Source organism: Panthera tigris, chromosome B1, assembly GCF_018350195.1.
Source record: "Panthera tigris isolate Pti1 chromosome B1, P.tigris_Pti1_mat1.1, whole genome shotgun sequence".
In the NCBI taxonomy this organism is placed as follows: Eukaryota; Metazoa; Chordata; class Mammalia; order Carnivora; family Felidae; genus Panthera; species Panthera tigris.
The window spans coordinates 39,611,094-39,632,718 of record NC_056663.1 but is presented as its reverse complement, the minus strand read 5'-3'; the positions used below and the strand labels follow the sequence as shown (position 1 = coordinate 39,632,718).

General features: G+C 43.2%; 1 protein-coding gene and 1 non-coding gene across 5 annotated transcripts in view; one reads left to right on the top strand and one right to left on the bottom strand.

The window, feature by feature from the left end:
* Window positions 1-21,625, top strand: part of CSGALNACT1 (chondroitin sulfate N-acetylgalactosaminyltransferase 1) — a 340,488-nt gene that overhangs the window by 47,391 nt on the left and 271,472 nt on the right. For 2 of the 4 annotated variants that reach the window (XM_042983324.1, XM_042983330.1), the window contains exon 1: window positions 6,483-6,577. The exons of 1 other annotated variant lie outside the window; for it this stretch is intronic. The gene's annotated coding sequence lies outside the window, so the exon portion shown is untranslated. Of the gene's footprint in view, window positions 1-996; window positions 1,118-6,482; window positions 6,578-21,625 lie in introns of those variants that run through there. One more of the 4 variants, XM_042983325.1, reaches the window with a different exon arrangement.
* On the bottom strand, window positions 9,402-9,474 carry TRNAE-CUC. The gene has a single exon. It is a non-coding gene; the product is annotated as a tRNA-Glu (tRNA).

The following is a 21,625-nucleotide window of genomic DNA, read 5'->3' as shown; positions in this document are numbered from 1 at the left end:
TAAAGCTTATTTATTAAATTTGACAGAGAGAGGGAGAGAGAATGTGGCAGAGGTTGAGAGAGGGGGAGAGAGAGAATCCCAAGCAGGCTCTGCACTGTCATCATAGAGCCCATCACAGGGCTCAATCTCAAGAACTGTGAGATCATGACCTGAGCTGAAATCGAATCAGATGCTTAACTGACTGAGCCACCCAGGAGGTCCTCCCACCCCGCCGCAAAAACTAATTTTTAAGTGTAGTAACGTTGACTTAGCAATTTGTACTCTAGAAGCTTTCATATAAGTTTTATTTGTGCTGTCCCTTTATTTATTTATTTTTTAACTTGTTTTATTTTTTATTTTTTAACATTTACATCCAAATTAGTTAGCATGTAGTGCAACAATGATTTCAGGAGTAGATTCCTTAGTGGCCCTTACCCATTTAGCACATCCCCCCTTCTACAACCCCTCCTGTAACCCTCAGTTTGTTTTCCATATTTATGAGTCTCTTCTGCTTTGTCCCTCTCCCTGTTTTTATATTATTTTTGCTTCCCTTCCTTTATGTTCATCTGTTTTGTCTCCTAAAGTCCTCATATGAGTGAAGTTATGTGATTTTTGTCTTTCTCTGACTAATTTCACTTAGCGTAATACCCTCCAGTTTCATCCACATAGTTGCAAATGGCAAGATTTCATTCTTTTTGATTGCCGAGTAATACTCCATTGTGTGTGTGTGTGTGTGTGTGTGTGTATGTATATATATATATATATATATATATATATATATATATATATATATATATATATATATATATCTTCTTTATCCATTCATCCATCGATGGACATTTGGGCTCTTTCCAGACTTTGGCTATTGTTGATAGTGCTGCTATAAACATGGGGATGCATGTGTCCTTTCGAAATAGCACACCTGTATCCCTTGGATAAATGCCTAGTAGTGCAATTGCTGGGTCGTAGGGTAGTTCTATTTTCAGTTTTTTGAGGAACCTCCATAATGTTTTCCAGAGTGGCTGCACCAGCTTGCATTCCCATGTGCTGTCCCTTTAAATAGATACTACAGTGCTGGAATACATTACTTCCTGCCATTCAGCATACAAGATTTGATCTACTATATTTCATCACCAAAGTGAGTCCTGTTAAAATTTATTGTTGAACTTGTTGGAATCTCTTCCTTTGTGTCTTTTTCTGCTTCCTCCCCGCCCCACCTTCCTGCAGGAGGGAAATGTTTTCCGCTGCTGTAAAATTGATTGATAAACATTTCAGGTTGAAAATAGCAGTTTTAAAACTTTCAGCTTCTGTCTATTCTCCCTCCAGCACTGCTAAACTATCACTTTTGATGATTACTTACTTTTTATTGGGCCTGACTTGGCACAAGGACTATGAATTCTCCTTTAAAGACATACAAGAGCCTAAAGTCAAATTGCCCTCCAAAATATATTTATATTGAAAGTGTAAATTAAGAAAAAAAAAGAATATGTAAAGATTGACCCGAAATCTCTGAGGTAGCAGCAGGGTTCTGGTGGGGTGGTGAACCACAGAGTCTGTCTTCCTTGGAGAATATGGTGACTGTCTAATTAATCCTTTCTGGGGTACTTTTAGAAGAAGTGTCAGAGGGGAGATTGAGGGGTAATTCCATTGAATAACAGGGGAGAATGTGAACTAGACAGTCTACTAGGCGATTCACAGCTCCCGAGCATTAATATAACAGGAGTACAGATGCTGGTGAAGAATTCAGGAGCACGGCCTCCGAAACTGGCAAACCGTAAGAAAGAAATAATTACAGGGTTTCAGCCCAATTTAACGCATTATACAAGAAGTGTTAAATGAAGAAGTTTTACCCTTTAAACATGCTCTCTTTTCTTTTTTCATACAGAAAAGTACAGGCAGTAATAGCAGGAGCATTCATGGACCACTCCCTAGAATTAATGAAGAGTTTTAACGTTGTGCCATGTTTGCCTCAGTGCTTCTGAAATGGAAGAAATAAAGTATTTCTGATAAAGGTGTTCTTTGTTCTCCTGCCTCCCTCCCGGGAGGAGACCACTATGGTGACTTTGGTGTGCTTCTTGTCACCAAACCCACAGTCGTTATGATGATCTACTTCTTTTACAGGAACCGTCCTTTTACAGGTGATTTTACCGCCTTATGACATGTGCCATAAAATAGGCCAGATGACAGCAGCAACCTTGCCCGACTGTCTCTCGGCTGGTCATTATTTCTCGACATCTGGATTATAGACCCTGTTCACTCCCCATCCATTGTCATGCTGTGTTAATTTTTAATTATGCATTTTATGGGATGACAGAGATAATTACAATTAATTTATGCCTTCTTTTTGGTATTTTTTAAAAACACTTTAACTCAGAAGTCGCAGATAATTTATAGGGATAGGGATTAAGCCGATTTACTAGCAACGTTTTCCTGGAAGTATTCCTTCAGGAGGAAGAGTCAAACCTCCAGGGAGTAAATACTTCACACACATAGTCTTGCCTGCTTCCAGGCTGTGAAGTGAAAATAAAAAGTAATTAGTCATTTCCACCTACTGTGGACATGTGCTCCAACCTGGCCTTCACCTGTGTGTTTGGTGTAGTTGCTGACAGGAACAAAGGTTTGGAAGTGGCCTTTAAAAGAGGAAGGCCTCAATCCCCAAGTGCCCTAGGACTCTTTACTGAGCCTCATCTGCCAGCTTATCCTGTGTGGGTCTCAACTTGGAATGTGCTTCAGAAACATCTGGGGAGCCTGGCAAACTCCCCACGCCCAGGCTGCACCAGGGCAATCCTATTCGAGTCTGGGAGCAGACTCCAACATCAGGGGCTCCTACGGCTCTCCTGGGGATTCCACTGCTTGCCAAGTTGAGAAGCACTTTGTTAAAGCATGCAGCCATCCTGGCCTTCTTCTAGGCCCTTGAGCTTGCCAAGGGCTTCCTGGCCCCTGGAGAACTTGCTGTTCCCTGTACTGTAACCACTTTATTCCCTTACATTAAATTATACTTCTTCAGGTGAGCCTTCCTTGACCAGCGCATCCAAAATAGTTCCCCCATCCACCAGCAGCTAGACTGAAGCATTGTACCCTATTTTTTCCTTCTTAGCACCACATTGAAATTGTCTGTTAATTTGTTTACTTGCTTATTGTCTCCCCTTCCCCAACTAGAATATAACCCCCTTGAGGCCAGGACCTTGCTTTCTTGTTTATCACTGTATTCCTGGTGCCCAGCTTGGTGCCTGGCATCATACATACATATAAAATATTTGTTAAATGAGAATGAATTCTAATATCAATAGGCATCAATGGGCCACTGGGCATAACTTTAAGTTCTCTTTCTAATATCTAAAGAAGGGTTAATTTCTTTTCTGAAAAGACGTTCCTGTCTTGTTATAAGCATTTAATCAGAATGTAGGGCAACATATCCTTTAATCTAGCTTTTGCCCTGTTTTCTGATCTTGCCCTCAATATCTCCTAACAACAACAACAACAACAACAACAACAACAACAACAACACAGACACAAACACGTATACAATAATAATCAGCTTACGGGGACTTCACATACTTTATCTGATGTCATCCCTTTCTGTGGGATGGACATGATTATGCACAAATGATGAAACAGGCATAGAGCAGTAAAACACCATGTCTAAGTCCACACACGTATAAGAGACAGAACTGGGATATAAATATTGGGTGTCGTATATTGGGACACCATGAGAAGAATGTGTGGACATTAGACCTCTCCAGGGTTAGGGGGCACTTGCCACCCCTCCATGTAATGTTGATGGCTGTGCCCTCTCCCCCTGAACTTCTGTGCTTTTTTTGGTTTAAAAACTCATAGGGAATGGATAGGATAGTGAGTACAATTGGAGAAAGGATGGAGAGGTAAGGAGGAGGAAGTCTTTCTCACCTCTTGCCTTTCATATGGCACCCTCTTTTTGGGTGCAGTGCTGAGTCTTTGGCTCAAATGTAGTTGAGTACCTTTACTACAGTGGGTTTGTGCATGCCTTGTGGATGTGACTTTCCTAACTCACCGTGAACACTGGGTAGCATGTTTTGTAGGTGAAGAACTGGAGTGGCTTGGCTCTATTTCACTTGATTGGCTTGTAAAGGAAACCCGTCCTCCTCAGTGTATTCCTGGGAATGCCTTAATCATGGGAGACCACAAGTTTCAGGAAAAGATCCTAAAATCTAGAGTGGTCATTAATCAGTGGGTCAGATTCAAAGATGCTGACTAATAGCGATGAAAATATGTCCCCTTGCCAGGACTCCCTTGTGATAGATGCACTTGCACCCTCGTGATGATGGGTGCTGAATTTACCAGTATGCTTTACAACTTAGATGTATGCACTACAGGTATTCCTTTGCAGGTAGGAATTATTGCATTATTCTGACATTAAAACGTAAACAAAACAAGGTAATGTGATCAGCTACTTTGACCTCAGTACCAGACTGAAGGGCTTCCTTCACCCCAGTGACTCTTTAAATAAAAACGGTCTCCATCTCTGATACTGTGTTACTTCTAGGCAGTGCTGGTAGAGGCATTATCATTCTTCCTGAGGCTGACCTATCCCACTCGAATGTCCTTATCTTAAATCGCACAGCTTTAAATGAAATAATTGGTAAACAGGTTGGCGACTGAGGTGTTATTGAGCCCCTCAGTTCCCAGGGCTATTAATGGGGAGTTAAATGTTGTAATTGGTTAATGCTTAATTGTACAGTGCCTTTGGACACAGAACTGCTTGATTTATTTGTCAACCAAATGGGAATTTCCTGGGTTTTGTACCAGTATTTCCATCAACACTGTTGGTGTGCTCAAATCCTATTTCACCTCATGCTGCTTTTTTTCTTGAGCTGCCTTCTGGATTTCTCTGACTTGGGTGACTTTGGTTGGTAGGTCAGAAAGGCAGTAGCCTCATGTTGGCTGGACCAGTCAGAGCTTCCCTAGGGCCCCCCTCCTGCCCCTTTCTATACAGCCTTACGGTTACAGTTTCCCCTTTGTGAAGTATTTTTAGCTTGAGGATGGTCTGTTGTGTTGATTTTGCTCTGATAAGGGAAATGAGGGCCCACAGCACAAGGCCAGTGCCTGGAGTCACATCCTGGGGGGACCCTGACCTTTAGAGGCATCTGTGGCACAGGAGCGACAGACATTTATTACCATTATTTACTCTTTCCCCATCAAAATGATTCCTCTTCTTCCTTTGTGGTCAGAGACAAAAAAGAGATTCTTCTGGATGTTTTGTGGACTTCAGGCTGGGAAAAGGCACTCCTTTAAACCTGATTCAGTGTATTCCAGTGTCTGATTTTAGCACTGGCATTTTTCACATTCTTGATTGCCTGCACGACAGTGGCCTGACTGCAACCGGAGGTGACCATCAGTCTCCACTGCGGTTTTCCTTTTAGGAAGTAATGTTTCCTTTGAGGATGTTGAGGAAATTCTGTTCCCCACAACATAGATATGGGTGGAGCCGGGCTTGGGTTCACACACCACAGGGACAATGACCCTTTGCTGTTTTGTGAAATCCTCTTTGAGCTGGAAATAGAATTTTCCTTAATTTAAATGAGTTAAATGTTAAATTGGGGAGGGTTGGTGGGTTCACTGACAAAGGAAAGGGTATGAACCACTCTCTTCCATGCTGTGGCTTCCTCTGTAAGGGCCGTGTGTGATTGTAGGGTGGGGAGACTTTAGAAATCTATTTTTAAATAGATTTTTAAAGAGAGTATTAGTGGTGCTTTGGAAAAGCTCATCTAACCCCCTATGTAACAGGGGTCCAAGTGTGACTCAGATGCCCTGTTACTCTTCTTGTCTCCTCTTTGGCAGCACTTTCATTGATTGCCTTGTTTTTCCAGGCAGGGGTGGGGGAGGCAGTGGCAGAGGAAGGGAGCCGGAGAAGAGTGTGGGGATGGCCAAGTGATTTGCCTAATTAACCAGTAAGTGTGGCTGGTTTGGGGGACTCTTATTCTTTCATTCCTTCAAACCTTTTAGAACATCTGGCATGTGCAGGGTAGAGTGTTAGTCTTCCTGGAGGCTGGAAGAGCGGATGGCTGGTTGTTGGGAGGATGGAGCAGCCAGATCACCACACGCTGCACGCGAGGCCTCTGAGAGCTAGGTGTCAGGTGAGCGAAGAAGAGCCAGTGTCTCCCTGGGAATGGGCAGTTGCTCAGAGAACACTGATAGGTGTAGCTTACCTGGAGGAAAACTAAAATTAGCCATACTGCGTAGCTCAAGGTTTGGATATTGTGCAGGACTTTGTTTAGAATATGTTTTTAAGTGAATGAATCTGGTAACTTTGTATCAACCAGTGAGACTTGCAAGCCAGAAGACGATTCCTTGTATTTGACTAAACTTTGTTTTCCCATGTGAGATACTACGTGGCCTCGCTGATAGTAATCAGTCCTCCAGTTACTTGAGTCTCTTAGGAGAAGTAAGCCCCTTCTTGTGATGTAACAACCTTGAGCAAGTTCCCTTCTGAGTTTCCCTGACTAGGATGGTTTTGGTCAGTGGATTAGAAGGGCAGCAGCCTCGTGTTGGCTGGACCCCTCAAGCTGGTCAGAGCAGTTCTGCAGCCTTCTCCTACCCCTTTCTACATATCCTTAGGGGTGTAAGTATCCCTTTGGGAACTATTCTTAGCCTGAAGACTGTTCATGGTGTTGATTTTGATCAGATAAGATAAGGAGGGAAGTTAGAGCACACCAGGAAGGGGGCTGAGGAGGGTGTGTGTTGGAGGGGAGGGATCCCAGTCCTTGGCTCTGGTCTAAGAGTGGGGCTGTTGCAGGGCTGGGCTACATTTACTCTCTTTAGTGGAGACCTGTGAAAAACCTAGAGAAAACCCAGTGCTTTTCCTCCTAGACAAGACCCATGACAGCTTGGTGCTTGTCAGGTAGGAGCCATTAATATGGCACGTGAGGCTTTGATTTGGGGCTTGAGGATTTGGTATGATGGGGACACATGGGGCTTGGGGAGGAGTGAGAGAGGATGTGCATCCAGGAGGGCTAGACAGTATATAACAAGGTTCAGGATGGGAAAACCTAGGTGAATACAGGGCACAACCAGTGGCTCAATTGGGAGGGTTTGGAGTGTGAAGGGGAGAGGTGGGAAGGTGGGAAAGTTGCCAAGAGCGCATACGGACTAAGGCGTTTGGACTTTATTCAGGTAACAGAGGTCATTGAAGACTTCGGTGAAGGGTGTGATGTGATCAAATCTCCATTTTTGGGAGATTCATCTTGTAATAGTGGATGGTGGACAGGAAGGCTTTCTATCAGAGACTATGGTAATGGTCTAAACAGTATTTATGGTAACGTGTAAAACAGCTGTGAAGCCAGTCAGATGTTTTGCCAGAGCTATAAGAATCTCAGGTCCTACAGAAAATAATTTCTCAAATAGAAGAGCGATTTAGGGATGACATATGATAAGCATTTTCATTAATGAATTGACAAAGCTTCTTTAAGATTAGTGTGTCTGTGGAGATTGGTTTGTGTGTGTATATTAGTTTGTTATGTTTGATATTGTCTTGAAGTTAAACACATGTACTCTGGAGCCAGACTGCCTGGATTTAACAATGATTTTTTTTAATGTTCTTTTTTAAATTTATTTTTTAGAGACAAAGAGAGACAGGGCGTGAGTGGGGCAGGGACCGAGAGAGGGAGACACAGAATCCGAAGCAGGCTCCAGGCTCTAGGCTCTGAGCTGTCAGCATAGAACCAGATGTGGGGCTCAAGCTCACGAACCATGAGATCATGACTTGAGCTGAAGTCAGATGCTTAACTGACTGAGCCACCCAGGTGCCTCCAGACTCCCTGGATTTAAAGCCCAGCCTCAGCATTTATAGCCGTGAAACCTTAGGTAAATTACCTAACCTTTCTGTGCCTCAGTACTTGCCACCTAGGATGCGCTTCATGAGGGTTAATGTCATTGTCATCATCACCATCCTTATCATTAGAATCATTCATTTTTGAGAGAGCAAGAACACACGTGCACTGGGGAGGGGCAGAGAGAGAGGGAGACAGAGGATCCGAAGCCCGCTCAGCGGTGCTGACAGCAGAGAGCCCAATAGCACCACTCATTTCTAACACAGAGATTCATTTCTAACATTTCATTACTTCACAGAGATAGGATCTTTTCAGTGTCCTAAGTTTACCTGTTTAAGAATAGCATTTGGCTGAGAGTACAGACCCCTCTGCCACCACTGCATGATTTTAAACTCTAAAGGGCTTATTTTCTTAATAAGAAGACTGGAGGTAGAGTTGCTCTCACTGCCTTGGTGACTTAAGGATGTCAGGGTAACTGAGATTCTCTTGGTCTCATTTCTTCATTGGCTCAAGAAGGCTGCTGCAGCTCCAGCCATGAAGTCTGTCAGACTAAAGGAAAAAGAATGAAGGGTAGAAGACCAAAAGGGTAACTGCCAGTTGAATAAGCTCTCTTTACAATTCTTTTCTAGAAACCCAGCCTAAGGACTTCCATTGATACCTTACTGGCCATCTCTGTCTTCCAGGGATGTGGAAAAAGTAATTTTCTCTGGGCATTTTGCCCCCCTCAAGAATACAGGTGTTCTGTTTCAAAGGAAAAAAAGAGAAGGATGGGTACTGTATGGGCACTAGCAGTCTTTGCCACAGTGGGAGCCACTGCAGGAAAGCTACCTCAAGGCCTTCAATGAATTTTGCCTATTTCTAAATTAGCAATTGGATTGCCTTCTCCCAGATTGACAGCTCCTGGTAGTATAATCATTGACATTTTTAGCGTGTATTCAGCTTTTGCCATTAGCAAATTTGTTCAAGAAAGAAAAGACGATTACAGAAAGATAAGGGAACATAAAATGTTTTAAACTCAATTGTCAGTATAGGTGTTGGGGTTGGGGGGGGGTCTTAGTTTATACCTAAAGATACATTCTGTGTATCACATAATAGATACTCCCTGAGGTGAGGTGGTGAGGTGCCCAAGAATTTCCTTTTTTTAAAGATTAATACTTCATTCCAATGTATATACCACATTTTGTTTATCTACTCATTGTTGATAGACAGTTGGGTTGCTTCCAACTTTTGGCTATTACAAATAATGCTACTATGGGGTGGCTGGGTGGCTCAGTTGGTTAAGCGTCTGACTCTTGACTTGGGCTCAGGTCATGATCTCACGGTTCCCACGTGGGTTCGAGCCCTGCATTGGGCTCTGCACTGACAGTGCCAAGCCTGCTTGGGATTCTGTCTCCTCTCTCTCTGCCCCTCCCCCGCTTGCTCTATCTCTCTCTCAAAATAAATAAAAGTAAACTTAAAAAAACCCCAAATAATGCTACTGTGAATGTGAGCATACAAATATTTCTTTGAGACTGTGCTTTCAATTCTTTTGGGTATATATCTAAAAGTGGAATTACTGGTCATTTTAAAACTATTATTATTATTATTATTATTATTATTATTTTTAAATAGACTCCACACCCAACGTGGGGCTTGAACCCACAACCCTGAGATTGAGAGTCACATGCTCTACTGATTGAGCCAGCCAGGCACTCTGCATATGATAATTTTTAAACAGTTGTTTGAGGAACAGCCATGCCATTTTCCACAGCAGCTGCATTATTTTACATTCCCAGAAACAACGCACAAAAATTCCAGTTTCTCCATATCCTCGCCAACATGTATTGTTTCTTGGTTTTTGTTTGTTTTTGTTTTCTGTTTTTTTTGGATAGTAGCCATCCTAATAGGTGTGAGGTACTTAAGTTTTAAATCAGTACCAAGAGTGCCTCCAGACTGACCTCTTCCGGAATCACTGCTCTTTTGCCCATCCTTGTTCCTCTTTGGGCAAGTTACTTAGCCTGTGAACCTGTTTCATTTTCTGTACAATGTAAATGTCTCTATGGAAGGGTTGTATGGATGTTGTTGAGATTATGCCCTATGCTGTGTGCCAATTCCAGTATTTTTATTGCCCTGGAAAAGCTAAAAGCATTAACAAAAGTACATGTTTATTAATATTCCCATTGTACCTAGCTGTAGTTTTTTTTCCTACATCCTAACCAAAAACGCAATGTTTCCAAAGTAGAGAGAGTATTGGTCTTCGAACCAGGAGGCGTGGAATTGAATTCCAGCTTTCCTACTTTTTAGTTGAGGGAACTAGGACAAATATCCGGGTCTTATTTTCTTTATTTGTGAGAAATGGCACGACAGTGGGCACCTCATGGGACTGCTCTTTTACAACTACCTCTTCCTACCTCCCCTCAACAGCTTACAGGTTTTTCCCCCCAACTTTATTGAATTTTATCAACATGTAACACGTGTGAGTTTAAGGTGTACAATGTGGTAATTTGACACACATATCTACTGCAAAATGATTACCACGATAAGGTCGGCTAACACCTCCATCCCCTGAGATACTTTTTACATGTGTGGTCATAACATTTAAGATCTACTTTCATAACAACTTTCAAGTATATAATACAGCATTGTTTTTAATGTTTATTTAGTTTTGAGGGAGAGAGAGAGAGAGAGAGAGAGAGAAAGAGAGAGAGAGGAGAGAGAGAGAGAATGTGCATGGTGGGGGGCTGAGAGTGAGGGAGACAGAGGATCTGAGGCGGGCGCTGCGCTGACAACAGAGAGCCAGCCCAATGGGGCTTGAACTCACGAACTGTGAGATCATGACCTGAGCCAAAGGTGGATGCTTAACCAACTGAGCCACCCAGGTGCCCCCATAATACAGTATGCTGCACATTAGATCCCCGGAATTTATTCACTGTGTGGCTGGGAATTTGTCCTCTTTGAGCAATGTCTCCCTGTTGCACGTACCCTCTAGCCTAGGAAACACCATTCTACTCTCTGTCCCTGTGAGTTCATCTCTTTTAGATTCCACATGTGAGAATGTCAGGTATTTGTCTTTCTCTGTCTGGCTTATCTCATTTTAGCAGAGGGCCCTCAAGGTCCATCCATGTTGTCACAAATGGCAGGATTTCCTTCTTTTTTAATGGCTGAATGATATATTCCATTGTATTTATGTACCATGCCTTCACTATCGTTCATCTGTCGATGGTCACTTTCTGTGTCTTGGCTACTGTAAGTAATGCTTCAGTGAACCTGGAGGGGCAGGTATCTCTTTGAGATAGTGTTCTCATTTCCTTGGGATATAGTCAGTCACAAGTGGGATTCTAAGAGCCTAAATTTTGCTACCACCTTATAACTTCCCAGTCACTATTCACCTGTTGAAGTTCAAGCTTTCCTGCAAGCTGCTCTGACCCTTCTCACTGTGAATCTGATTGTCAGGTCAGAGATGTGCTGGCCTCCATCTACCTCGAATTTTTTTTTTTTTTTTTTTTTTTTTGCCAGATCTGACATCCATACTTGACTACTTTATTCTTGATCTTCCTTTTTGGTTCCTGGGACACCACTTACCTTTGATTTTCCTTTCCCTTTAGATAGTTCTTTCTCAGGGCACCTGGGTGGCTCAGTCTGTTATGCGTCTGACTCTTGGTCTCGGTTCAGGTCATGATCTTGTGAGATCTTGTGAGTCTGAGCCCTGCATTGGGCTCTGTGCTGTCAGTGCAGAGCCTGCTTGGGATTCTCTCTCTCTCCTCTCTCTCCCTGCCTCTCCCCTGCTTATACCTTCTTTCTGTCAAAATATATAAATAAACTTAAAAAAATTTAGATAGTTCTCTCTCAATATCCTATTTCTCTCTTTTGAGTTCTCTTTAGTCTCTCCAGGTGGGGTGTCACCCTTCACATATATTCTGATGACCCTTGAATCTGTATTTCCAGACCTACTTTTCTGAACTCCAGACTCCAGGTTACAGCTCCCTCCTGAGCTCCTTAAAGTCAGCACATCCCAAAGTGAGCTCATTCCCCATTGCGCTACTCAGCCCCAGCAAGGTCCCCCAAACAGCTGGGCCCACCCTGTGGTGCTGGCTGGTGCTGGGTTCCCAGGAGCTCCAGTGCCCCTCCCTCTCTGATGCCACACCCCTCACCCCCCGCTGCCCTTGGCTCAGTCTCCACATTTTCCTGACCATCACTCTTGCTCTTCCTTCCGTTCCACTTCTGCCCTGCCCTGGTACTTGATGCCTAGCTGTCTTGCAGGGAGATGGCCCGACCTCCCCCAGGGCTGATCTGGTTCACCATTCTGTCTGGACACCCTCCCTGCCATTACTATTCCTCTGCCTGAACTCCCACCCGTTCACCTTATACCAAGACCAGAGATCTGGGTGTCATTCTGGACTCCTCCTCATTCCTCTCCCTTGGGACCCACAGCTGAGTGTCACTAAGACTGAAATTACTGCTTGGCTCCCAAGTGTTCCCTCCATGCCTTCACCACCAGTTTTCTTTTTGGGGCCATGATCATCTCTCCTTGTTGCTGTTGCTTCAGCCTCATGTTTACTTGCTTTGTCCCATTCTGCCCCCCCCTCCTTTTTTTTAAATTAAAAATTTTTTTTAAATGTTCATTTATTTTTGAGAGAGAGAGCGAGCGTGCAAGTTTGGGGGAGGAGTGCAGAGAGAGAGGGAGACACAGAATCTCAAGCAGGGCCAGGCTTGGAGCTGTCAGCACAGAGCTCGAAGTGGGGCTTGAGCCCACGGACCTTGAGATCATGACCTGAGCCGAAGTCGGGTGCTCAACCGACTGAGCCACCCAGGTGCCCCTCTCTGTCCCCATCCTTGCCTCTTCCTGGCCATCCTCCACCCTGCTGTTAGATCCTACAATGCTGATGCTCTGAGCTGCTTAAAACTTGCACATCCCCTTGGTGTGGGATCAAGGACCAATTCCTATGAATGGCACACATGAGCCCTCTGTGATCTGTTCTCGCCATATTCATCTCCTGCCTCAACCCCCTGCACTTCTGAGCTACAGCAAACCACTCGGGATTGCTTCTCATATTTGTATTCATTTGCACACACTGCCTTCTGCTTGGAAGGCTCTCTCTACCTTGTCTTCCTGGGGAATTCCTACTCATCATTTAAGATTCAGCTCCATTATAGTCCTCTCTGTCATAATGAGAGCAGCTAACATTTGCATGTGCTTCCTGTGTGCCAGTCACTGCTCTAAATGGTCTACATGCACTTGTGGGGTCCTCACAACAACCCTCTTGTGGTACCTGTAGGGTAGGCACCATTATGATCATCTTCATTTTACAGTTGGGAAACAGGGGCAGAGAGAGGTTAAATGTCCTGTGCAAGTCACACAGCTAGCAAATGGGAGGCTGGGACCTGAAGACTTTGGGCTCTTAACCCTGGAGCAGCCCTGGCTATGTTAGGCAGAGGTGGCCACTCCCTCCTTGTGCTAGCCGGCCCTCGCCTGACCCAAATACATCCCTGTTGTGGCATTTAGTATACTCTCTTCCAGTACACAATGAGCCCCTTGGGGGTAGCATGCTTAGATCCTGGTGTGGGGACCCTGACTTGCCCATTTAGATACCCTCATTGCCTAGTGGTACATACTCATCAGAATTCTTTTGAAGAATAACTGAAGGAATATACTGAATATTAGTTGAATGCATGATCAGTGAAAACCTTTGTAAGGTGGAAAACAAGGATTGGCCAGTTTGGGGCAAATCTGGCTTCTTGCCTGATTTTGCACTGCCCACAAGCTAAGAGTGGTTTTAATAGATACATATTTGCGATAGATCTGATGAGAGGGAACACTAATTCTAAACCTCAATTAAGTGAAATGTTATCCTTCTCAAAAGAATCCTGTTTTTCTTCGTTTGATCTATGTTATTTTCAATTGCTGTTACTATCTTTTGAATTTTGTCAATAACAAATTTGAGGAAATGTGTGTGTTCTCTTATTATGTAAGTAAGTACCTGCAGAGTATCCTCAGTTGTGCCCCTCGGTTCACAAACCCTAAAATATTTACTCTTCGGCCTTTTTCTAGAAGAGTTTAACCCCTGCTCAAAGTGCTATTTAAATAACAGTAACACTGTTATCGTTATATTATGACAGGGGGATTAAAAAATGTAAAATGTTTGGGGCACCTGAGTGGCTTAGTGGGTTAAACGTCTGACTTCAGTTCAGACCATGATCTCATGGTTAGTGGGTTTGAGCTCTGCATCTGACTCACTGCTGTCAGAGCAGAGTCTGCTTTGGATCCTCTGTCCCCTCCCCCCCCCACCCCTCCCCTGCTCATGCTGTCTCTCAAAATTAAATAAATAAACTTTAAAAAATTTTTGAAGAAAAAAGTAAAATGTTCTGGGTGAACTTGTCTGATTATATGGGATAAAGCTTGTGAAGCCTTGGGCAGTAAGGGCTAAATAAATGTTATTTTTCTCTTTTCCATTCCTAGACCTAATTTATGGTAATATGTAGTTAGTTGGTATGAGGGGAGGTGACTTAAAAAATATGATGCACAGTATCTTGCTTCACTGGGTTATCCTACTCAGTGGTGTCTAGGGCAGAATGTGTAAAAGTTAAGTTAGAGACAATCTTTTTGACACAGTTAGGGCCCGAAATTCCTGATGACAGTGACCTGGACTGTAGGACATCTAATTATTTATGATGCCTTGGAGAAAGGCAAAACTCAGCAGGAGCCATAAACAATCTTTCTACAGTCTTTTTTTAAAAGACTACTTATAGGCTTATGTCTACATATATATTTTTTGCTACTGGTCTTAGATCTTTAAAGTCTTTAAAAATTTATATTCAGAGTGTTTCTCTGTTCATTTTTCATTTTATTAAGAAGAAACTATAAATAAAACTTAACAATGCCATCGTTTTTCATTAGTCCTAATGGCTTTGTGACAGGATGAAAGCTGACGTACAGTAATGTTTGATTTTTTTTCTTCCTCAAATGCTGTCGGGCTAGATCATTTAGAAATATTGCAAAATATTCGGTATTGAAGGAGAAAGCTTTTGACTCCAAATTAAAACAACAACAACAACAAAACAAGACATATGCATTACATTATAGGAAACCTTCCTAACTTTTGGAAGCTCTTCTAAATCACACGTATTCCTTTGTCTTCACATTGTTGTTTCCTTTATTTTCACAATCTCTGCCCCAACCTGAAATGCCAGTGTTTTTATTTCATCATGCTTCAAATTTACCTTGAATTAAAATCTGATTTCTTAGGTTCTTATTCTGGAGCCAATTGTACAGTTATTTTAACAGGAGGATTTTAGGCCTGTATGGATCCAACCACATTGTTTACAAGGAAGAGAGTGAGGAGAGAGATTATGACAGACATTCATGGTCATATGACTAGGTAGTGGCAGAGCAAAGACAGCCCAGATGAGACCCATGTGCTACAATTTTCTAGCTGAATTTTTTTCCCCTTTTGTGAGTTTTCAGGGATGAAATCATCCAGAAACTTGAGTGGGAAGAAATAACCAAAGTCCAAGTTCTTATTTTTAAGATTAAGTTATGATGATTTAAATTATTTCCAATTCTGTAGACGTTTAAAATTGAGTCAGTGGTTTTAGAAAAATAATAACAATGTAATGGATTTCATGTCAATGTAACTATAGATAGATTTTCTCGGGACTTGACATCATTGTTCATAGTGTTAAGTGATGCTGAAGTACTAAGCCCTTGGCATCTAAATTCAAAGCAAGATGAGAGATGTGTGTGAGCTGGTGGGGTCTCAGCCTTGGTCTCCCAGACTCACCAGGTGGGAGGCGCTGGGGCTGTTTTGCAGACGTGGCTCTTCTGTGTGTCATCTTTGCTGCACAGACTCTTGGAGACCTTGTACATTTGTGCAGTGGCTCGTTTTAGAAAATAACCTGTAATTCTGTGCCTGTGTCTTCTGTTTTATTAATGGGTTTTTTTTTCCTTCAGACAGCTGCCTGCATTGGCCTAAGGGCCAAGTGGGAAGAGCTGAGTAACTGTAGAAGGGCTCAGAAGCACACATAGTCATCACTTCAAGTGTTTTCCTTAACATTTAAGGAAACCCATGCTCTTTCCCTTTCCAGAAGGTCTCATGGACACTAACTGAATATTCTCAAAGGCTGGAGTGCAGTATGCAACACGTATACGTACGTGCCTGTCCGCCTGAGAAAGCTGTCATGTTCACCAGTCCTGGCTGCAGTCCCAGGTCAACGCCACTGTGATCTTCATTGTGTACAGTGGTCTCTGTTTTGTTTTTTTAACTTTTTATCTTTCTGAAAAATTAATTATGAGAGTTGTGCTTTCTAAGGTTTGCCATTAAGGATAATTCAGTGATTCCATTTGGAACACAAGACCCGAAATGGGGGCAGATCTCTCTACAAAATGGGAAGCATCAAGATAGGTGTTAATACTGTACTCACTGCATGTTTATGGGTAGTTGCCAAAAGCATACTCATTTTCTGGAACACTGTGTTCTGACTCTAGTTTGTACATCTGTTGTATCTTTCCAGCCAAAAGGAAGTGGAAAGTTGTGAAAATATCAGGCGAGTTTGGGGCCACTTAGTTATTTCAAGTCACAAGTTTCCTTTCACCTGATTAACCTACTCCCTTAATGGTATACGATTGCTCCTGGAAAAAAATTAAAATGTATATTTATTGAGAACCTCAGTGTGTGTGTTAACTTTGTTACTGAGTGTAAGGAAGAACAGGTGGCAAATGTCAGTACAGACTGGTTGCCCCTGCGAGAGCTGGGGTTAGATGGGTGTGAAGTCTGGGTGATTGGGACTGGGGCTAGTGCCCAGGCAGTTGGGTGGACTGGTATCAAAACTGGTTGATTACACACAGGTAAGAACTAAAGACCTATATGCGAATGAATGGGGACTTCCCATGGAAAAAGGTGGTCCCAAAGAAAGTCTTGGGTAGGGAGTGGAGTCAGTTGGGCAGAAATCAGGTAAGGTGTGATCAAGCCTGAAGCTGTGACAGGAGGCTGCATTAGTCATGACCCACTCAGTCAAACAGAAGCCTTTTAATGCCAGGACTTAGTTATAAAAGTCTTTGGAAGACCGGAAAGCCAAGTAGGGGATGATGAGGTCACACAGAGATTAGCAGTAGCAGGAAATCACTACCACCCCTGAGGCTGGTAGAACAAAGAGAGGGGAGTTATTGTTATCAGAGGCCAAGAGCCAAATCTATATGGAGGCTCCCAGAAGCAGCGACCATAGAGGGAAGGCCTGTCTGGTGGGAGATAGAACCATGGAGAAGACAAAGCTGCTGCTGGAGATACCATCCAGAGCAGAGAGAGGAAAGGGAAGAAGCACTCTGGCTTCTTCCTCTCTCCCATCCTCCAGTCTTCTCTGGAGCCAGTCGGCAAGTGAACATGGGAAAGATAGTTTGCAGGGGAAGGGCGGGGAGTGGATCAAATTACAAATAGACAAATGACCTTGTGTGGATGAGAGCCTAGGGCAGCGTTGGAGGGAGAGTCACTATTGGCAAGTTTTGAGCTGACAGGAGACCAGAGCCTGAAAGCTTCCATTGGAGCAGCAGAACAAGCCTTCCACAAAGAGTCAGAGAGCCCAGTGTGTCAGACCCATCTGATCTTCCCAGGCTTGTGCCTGAGAGTCTTGTGTGAGGCAAGCGTGTATCTGTCCTCTCTGACCCAATGCAAGCTCAGCCAGATTTGGGAGAGGTGGGGCCTTTTCAGGAAGCAGGCTTTCTCTTTGTTGGATTCCTAAGGCCACGTGGGGGCTCAGCAGCTGGACTTTGACCAGGGATCCCTAAAACCTATCTTTTTTAAGTGGCTGAAGGTGTCTGGATGAGTGATGAAGAATCATGTCCATGAGTACTAAAAGAAGGAAAAGTTCTGTGTAAAAAGGTCCTCTCAGGCCTTTGTGTCCCGGATGGCCTCAGAGGCAACACTTTTCTGAGATAGCCATATAAATTCTCAGCCATGAATTTGGGCATCTTCTGGTCTCTGTCCCCCTTCCAGTCACTCTGTGTAGACAATTGCCATTTAATCATTCTCTTCATCATTATCAGCATCTCCAGTGTCTCCATCACAGACATCAAACTTGCTGGAGGTAGGACAGTATTATCTGCATCGCAGAGAAGGGATGGGTTCAGCTATTTGTAGCAATGGTTCATTATCACTTATTGAACTAAGAATATACACCAGGTGCCATGCAAAGTGCTTTACGAACAGTTGGTTGGTGGTGCTCAGACTTCAGTGTGACTCAGAATCACCAACAGGACTTGTTAAAATACAGGTAGCTTCCCCTCTTGACGACTTTCCATCTGCTTCTGGTACAGCAGGTCTAGTGTGGTCCCTGAGGATGTGCATTTCTCACTAGTTTCCAGACGGTGCTGATGCTGTTCACCCCAGGACACACTTAGAGAACCACTGCATCAGTGCCGTGCCTCTTCACAAAGATATGGGCAGGTCTTGTACTCTCTGTCCTGCAGCCGAGTTCAAGGCTACATGGCTGGGAAGCAGTTTAGGGAGGTCATTGTTTGGGTCAGCTGTTGGTGTCTCCACTAAGCCTAATGACGCAGGCCTGGCCCATCATTAGGGCTTTGATGCAGCAAGCCTGGATGGCTGCCACCCTCAGTGAAATTTGTAATTTGGTCTTATAACCCTTATGGATTTCTTTCTTAAATATTATTCTGTGGTGAAAGTGAATTAGCAGGTTACATTAAAAAAAAAAAAGTGACCTGGTTTGGGTTGGTTAGTGGACTTTTACCTTTTGGTACAAAATGCCCCTGCTACCTGAGGCTGGTGGCTTGTCCGAGGCAGTGAGACCTGGAGGCCCCATGCTGTGGCATTCAGGTGGGATCCTGTGCACGCTCAGCTGTCCTCTGTCTGGGACTTCCCAGGTGCCTGGGGGGACACCTGGACTCACCGCCTGCAGTGTGGGGCATTTGCCACCATGCTCAAATGTCTTTCCCTCACCTCAACGATGTGTGTGGCCTGTTGTCTACCATTTTGTTTCACAGTAAACCAAGGATCTTTTTAATAAACCCAGTCTCCTGCATTGATGAATATGGCGGTCATCCCATGACTTTCACAGAGTGGTTAGCTCATACATTTCACCAGCAAACTCTACCTAACTTCTCAAGTCACCACTGAACAAAGCAGGCCATGGGAAGGCCTAAGGCTTGAAGGATAAAAAGGGTGAGATAGTGAGCATAACACACCACTTCCTTTCCTAGTGGATTTGAATAACATATTAATTATTAATTCAGAGTATCTTTATTGTTCCATCTGCAAACTGCAAATGTGAATTCCAGCCATGTATTTTTAAACAGCTCTATTATGATCAAACACATTTGAATATCTCATGCAGTTTATTACAAGTGGGCTTTGCTTAGAAGGAAAAAGCTGTTTTATGTATGGTTTCTGTTTTTTCATTTTGGCAAACTGTAGCCAAATTCCAAGTTAGGAGAAATGTGAGCTGTTTACTATTTAATAGTTTCATATATCATACTTGCAGTAGCTTCTGTCATGTTTCCTTTGCGGAAATAGTGAGTTAAGACCCACAGTAGGGAAATCTATGTCCTGGGACCTGGACTAGATTGGAAGAATTGATGAATTTATAGGAATGTGGATAACTAATATGGATAATAAAGACTTAAAAACAGCTTTACTTAGCTCTAAATGCAGTTAATGCTGCCTTCTGGAAAGAAAGGATGTAAAATTACATTTTCTGTAAGAGATGTAGATTTCTTTAGAAATCGATTCCAAAAGTATTCATGTATTAATTGCCCAATCAATATTAAGCAATCTATTAGACAATAACTACTTGCCACCTTTATTTTGAAACACAGTTTTATTCAGATTCTGGTAAATTTGTACCTGCAGTTTTCTAGTTATCTCTAAAATATAGTATTGTGTTTTGTATAATGGGTTTAATACATAGAATTATGTATTAATCTTTCTTGTAGAATTTTTAAGGCGAAGCCAGAGTCTTCTGTAATCCTGCATATCAGTTATTTATTGCTGCATAGCAAACCCTTCCACAAAACATAGTGGCTGAAAACAAACACAGTCATTTATTGAGTCCACAAATAGGCACTTTGGGCAGAGCTTGGCGTGGAAAGCTTGCACATCGTGCACATCAGCTGGGGCAGTCCAAAGGCAGCGGGCAGTTGGGGAATGTGGGGGTGAGGTGGGGAGGGGCTACAGAATCCTCTTCCAAGACAGCCATTAACCTGGCTGGCGAGTTGGTGCTAGCTGTAGACTGGGATGCTGCTTAGCTGGGGCAGAGGGCCTGGGGCCTTGGTTCCTCTTCCTGTAACCACGGTAGAAACACCCAGGCTGGGTTCTAAAAATGATCATCCTGAGAGAGCCAGGTAGAAAGTGGTGTAGTCTTCTGACAGCTTTGGGAGTTTCATGGTATTCTGCTCTGTTCTACTGGTCAGTCCAGGTTGAAGGGGAGGGGATCCTAGGCACTGCCTGTTGGATGGGTGGAGTGCCAAAGAGTTTGACAACATATATTAAAGCTGTCACACCCTGATAGACATTTAACTGTGACTTCTCAATGAAACATCTTGATCACTTGTTGCTAGGGTGAGGATGCACTGTTCTCATAATTACGTGGCCCGATTGGAATCCATCTTGGCCCATCACGTATGCACTCAACAGTGCTCATCAGGTCTGCACTGTGGTGGACCCAAGTTTTGTTGGAGTAGCGGGGATGCAAGTCGGAATGCAGTACCACTGGAACAATTGGGGATGAGCAATAACGAGAGGGTGATAGGGGGCAACAGAACTTTTCTTCTTTTCTATTTTTTCTTTTATCAAGGATGGAAAAATTTGTAGGGTGAAGGGAAGGGAAGGAGCCAATACAGAGTATAGGTGGTATTGTTCCCATGTACCTATGTGACTTAATTTCCCTTCCAGATTTTCTTAAGTGCAGAGATCCTGGCACAGTGCCATATACAATAGACACTTAATAAACATTTGCTATAGAACAAAGGAATTTCACTTGTAGAAAAACATTGTTTATGGGATTATTCACCACCTGGGGTGACCTCTTTCCTTCCCCCTTTAGGGTGTGGCCCTTTGCTTGACATTTTGTTTCACAATAGGTCATGCAGACTTTTTTTTTTTTTTTGAGAGAGAGTGAGAATGTGTGAGTGGGGGAGGGGCAGAAGGAAAAGGAATCTTTTTTTTTCTGTTTATTTAGTTAGAGAGCGATCACGCACACATGTAAGTGGGAGTGGGCAAACAGAGAGAGGGAGAGAGAGAATCTCAAACAGGCTCCATGCCCAGTGCAGAGCCTGACTGGGGACTCAATTTCAGGATCTCGAGATTACCACCTGAGCCTAAATCAAGAGTTGGGTTGCTTAACCAACTGAGCTACCCAGGTGCCCCGACCATGGAGATTTAAATAGAAGTCAGTCTCCCACACTGATGGGTGTTGTGGCCATCCCAGTGACCTCCACTAGAACTCATAACTATATCTTCTCCTCACCCCAACCTAAAAGACCTCACTAACAGACTCTACCTATTTTCACAAATCACCCATTTAAGCACCCCCCCCCCCCCCACTGATGACCCCTGGGTCAAGATTGGACCTAGTCACAGAGTTGTTTTCTCTCAGCATGTCACCTGGTTATATGGTGTATGAACCTACTTCAGAGAGATGTTGTAAGGTCTTGTGATTGACTACGTTTGTAAAAGCACTTTTTTAAACTGTAAAAATAACTTTAGAGCACTATACAGATATAATAAACTGACTATTTGTAGTCCTGTAGGCCAGTATGAGTGTTTATATTTTATTAGAAACCTGATTTTTTCTCTATGGGTCATATAGTATTTGCTTCAGTCACTTTTCCATTTTTTTGACTTATGTAAGAAGTTGGCTGG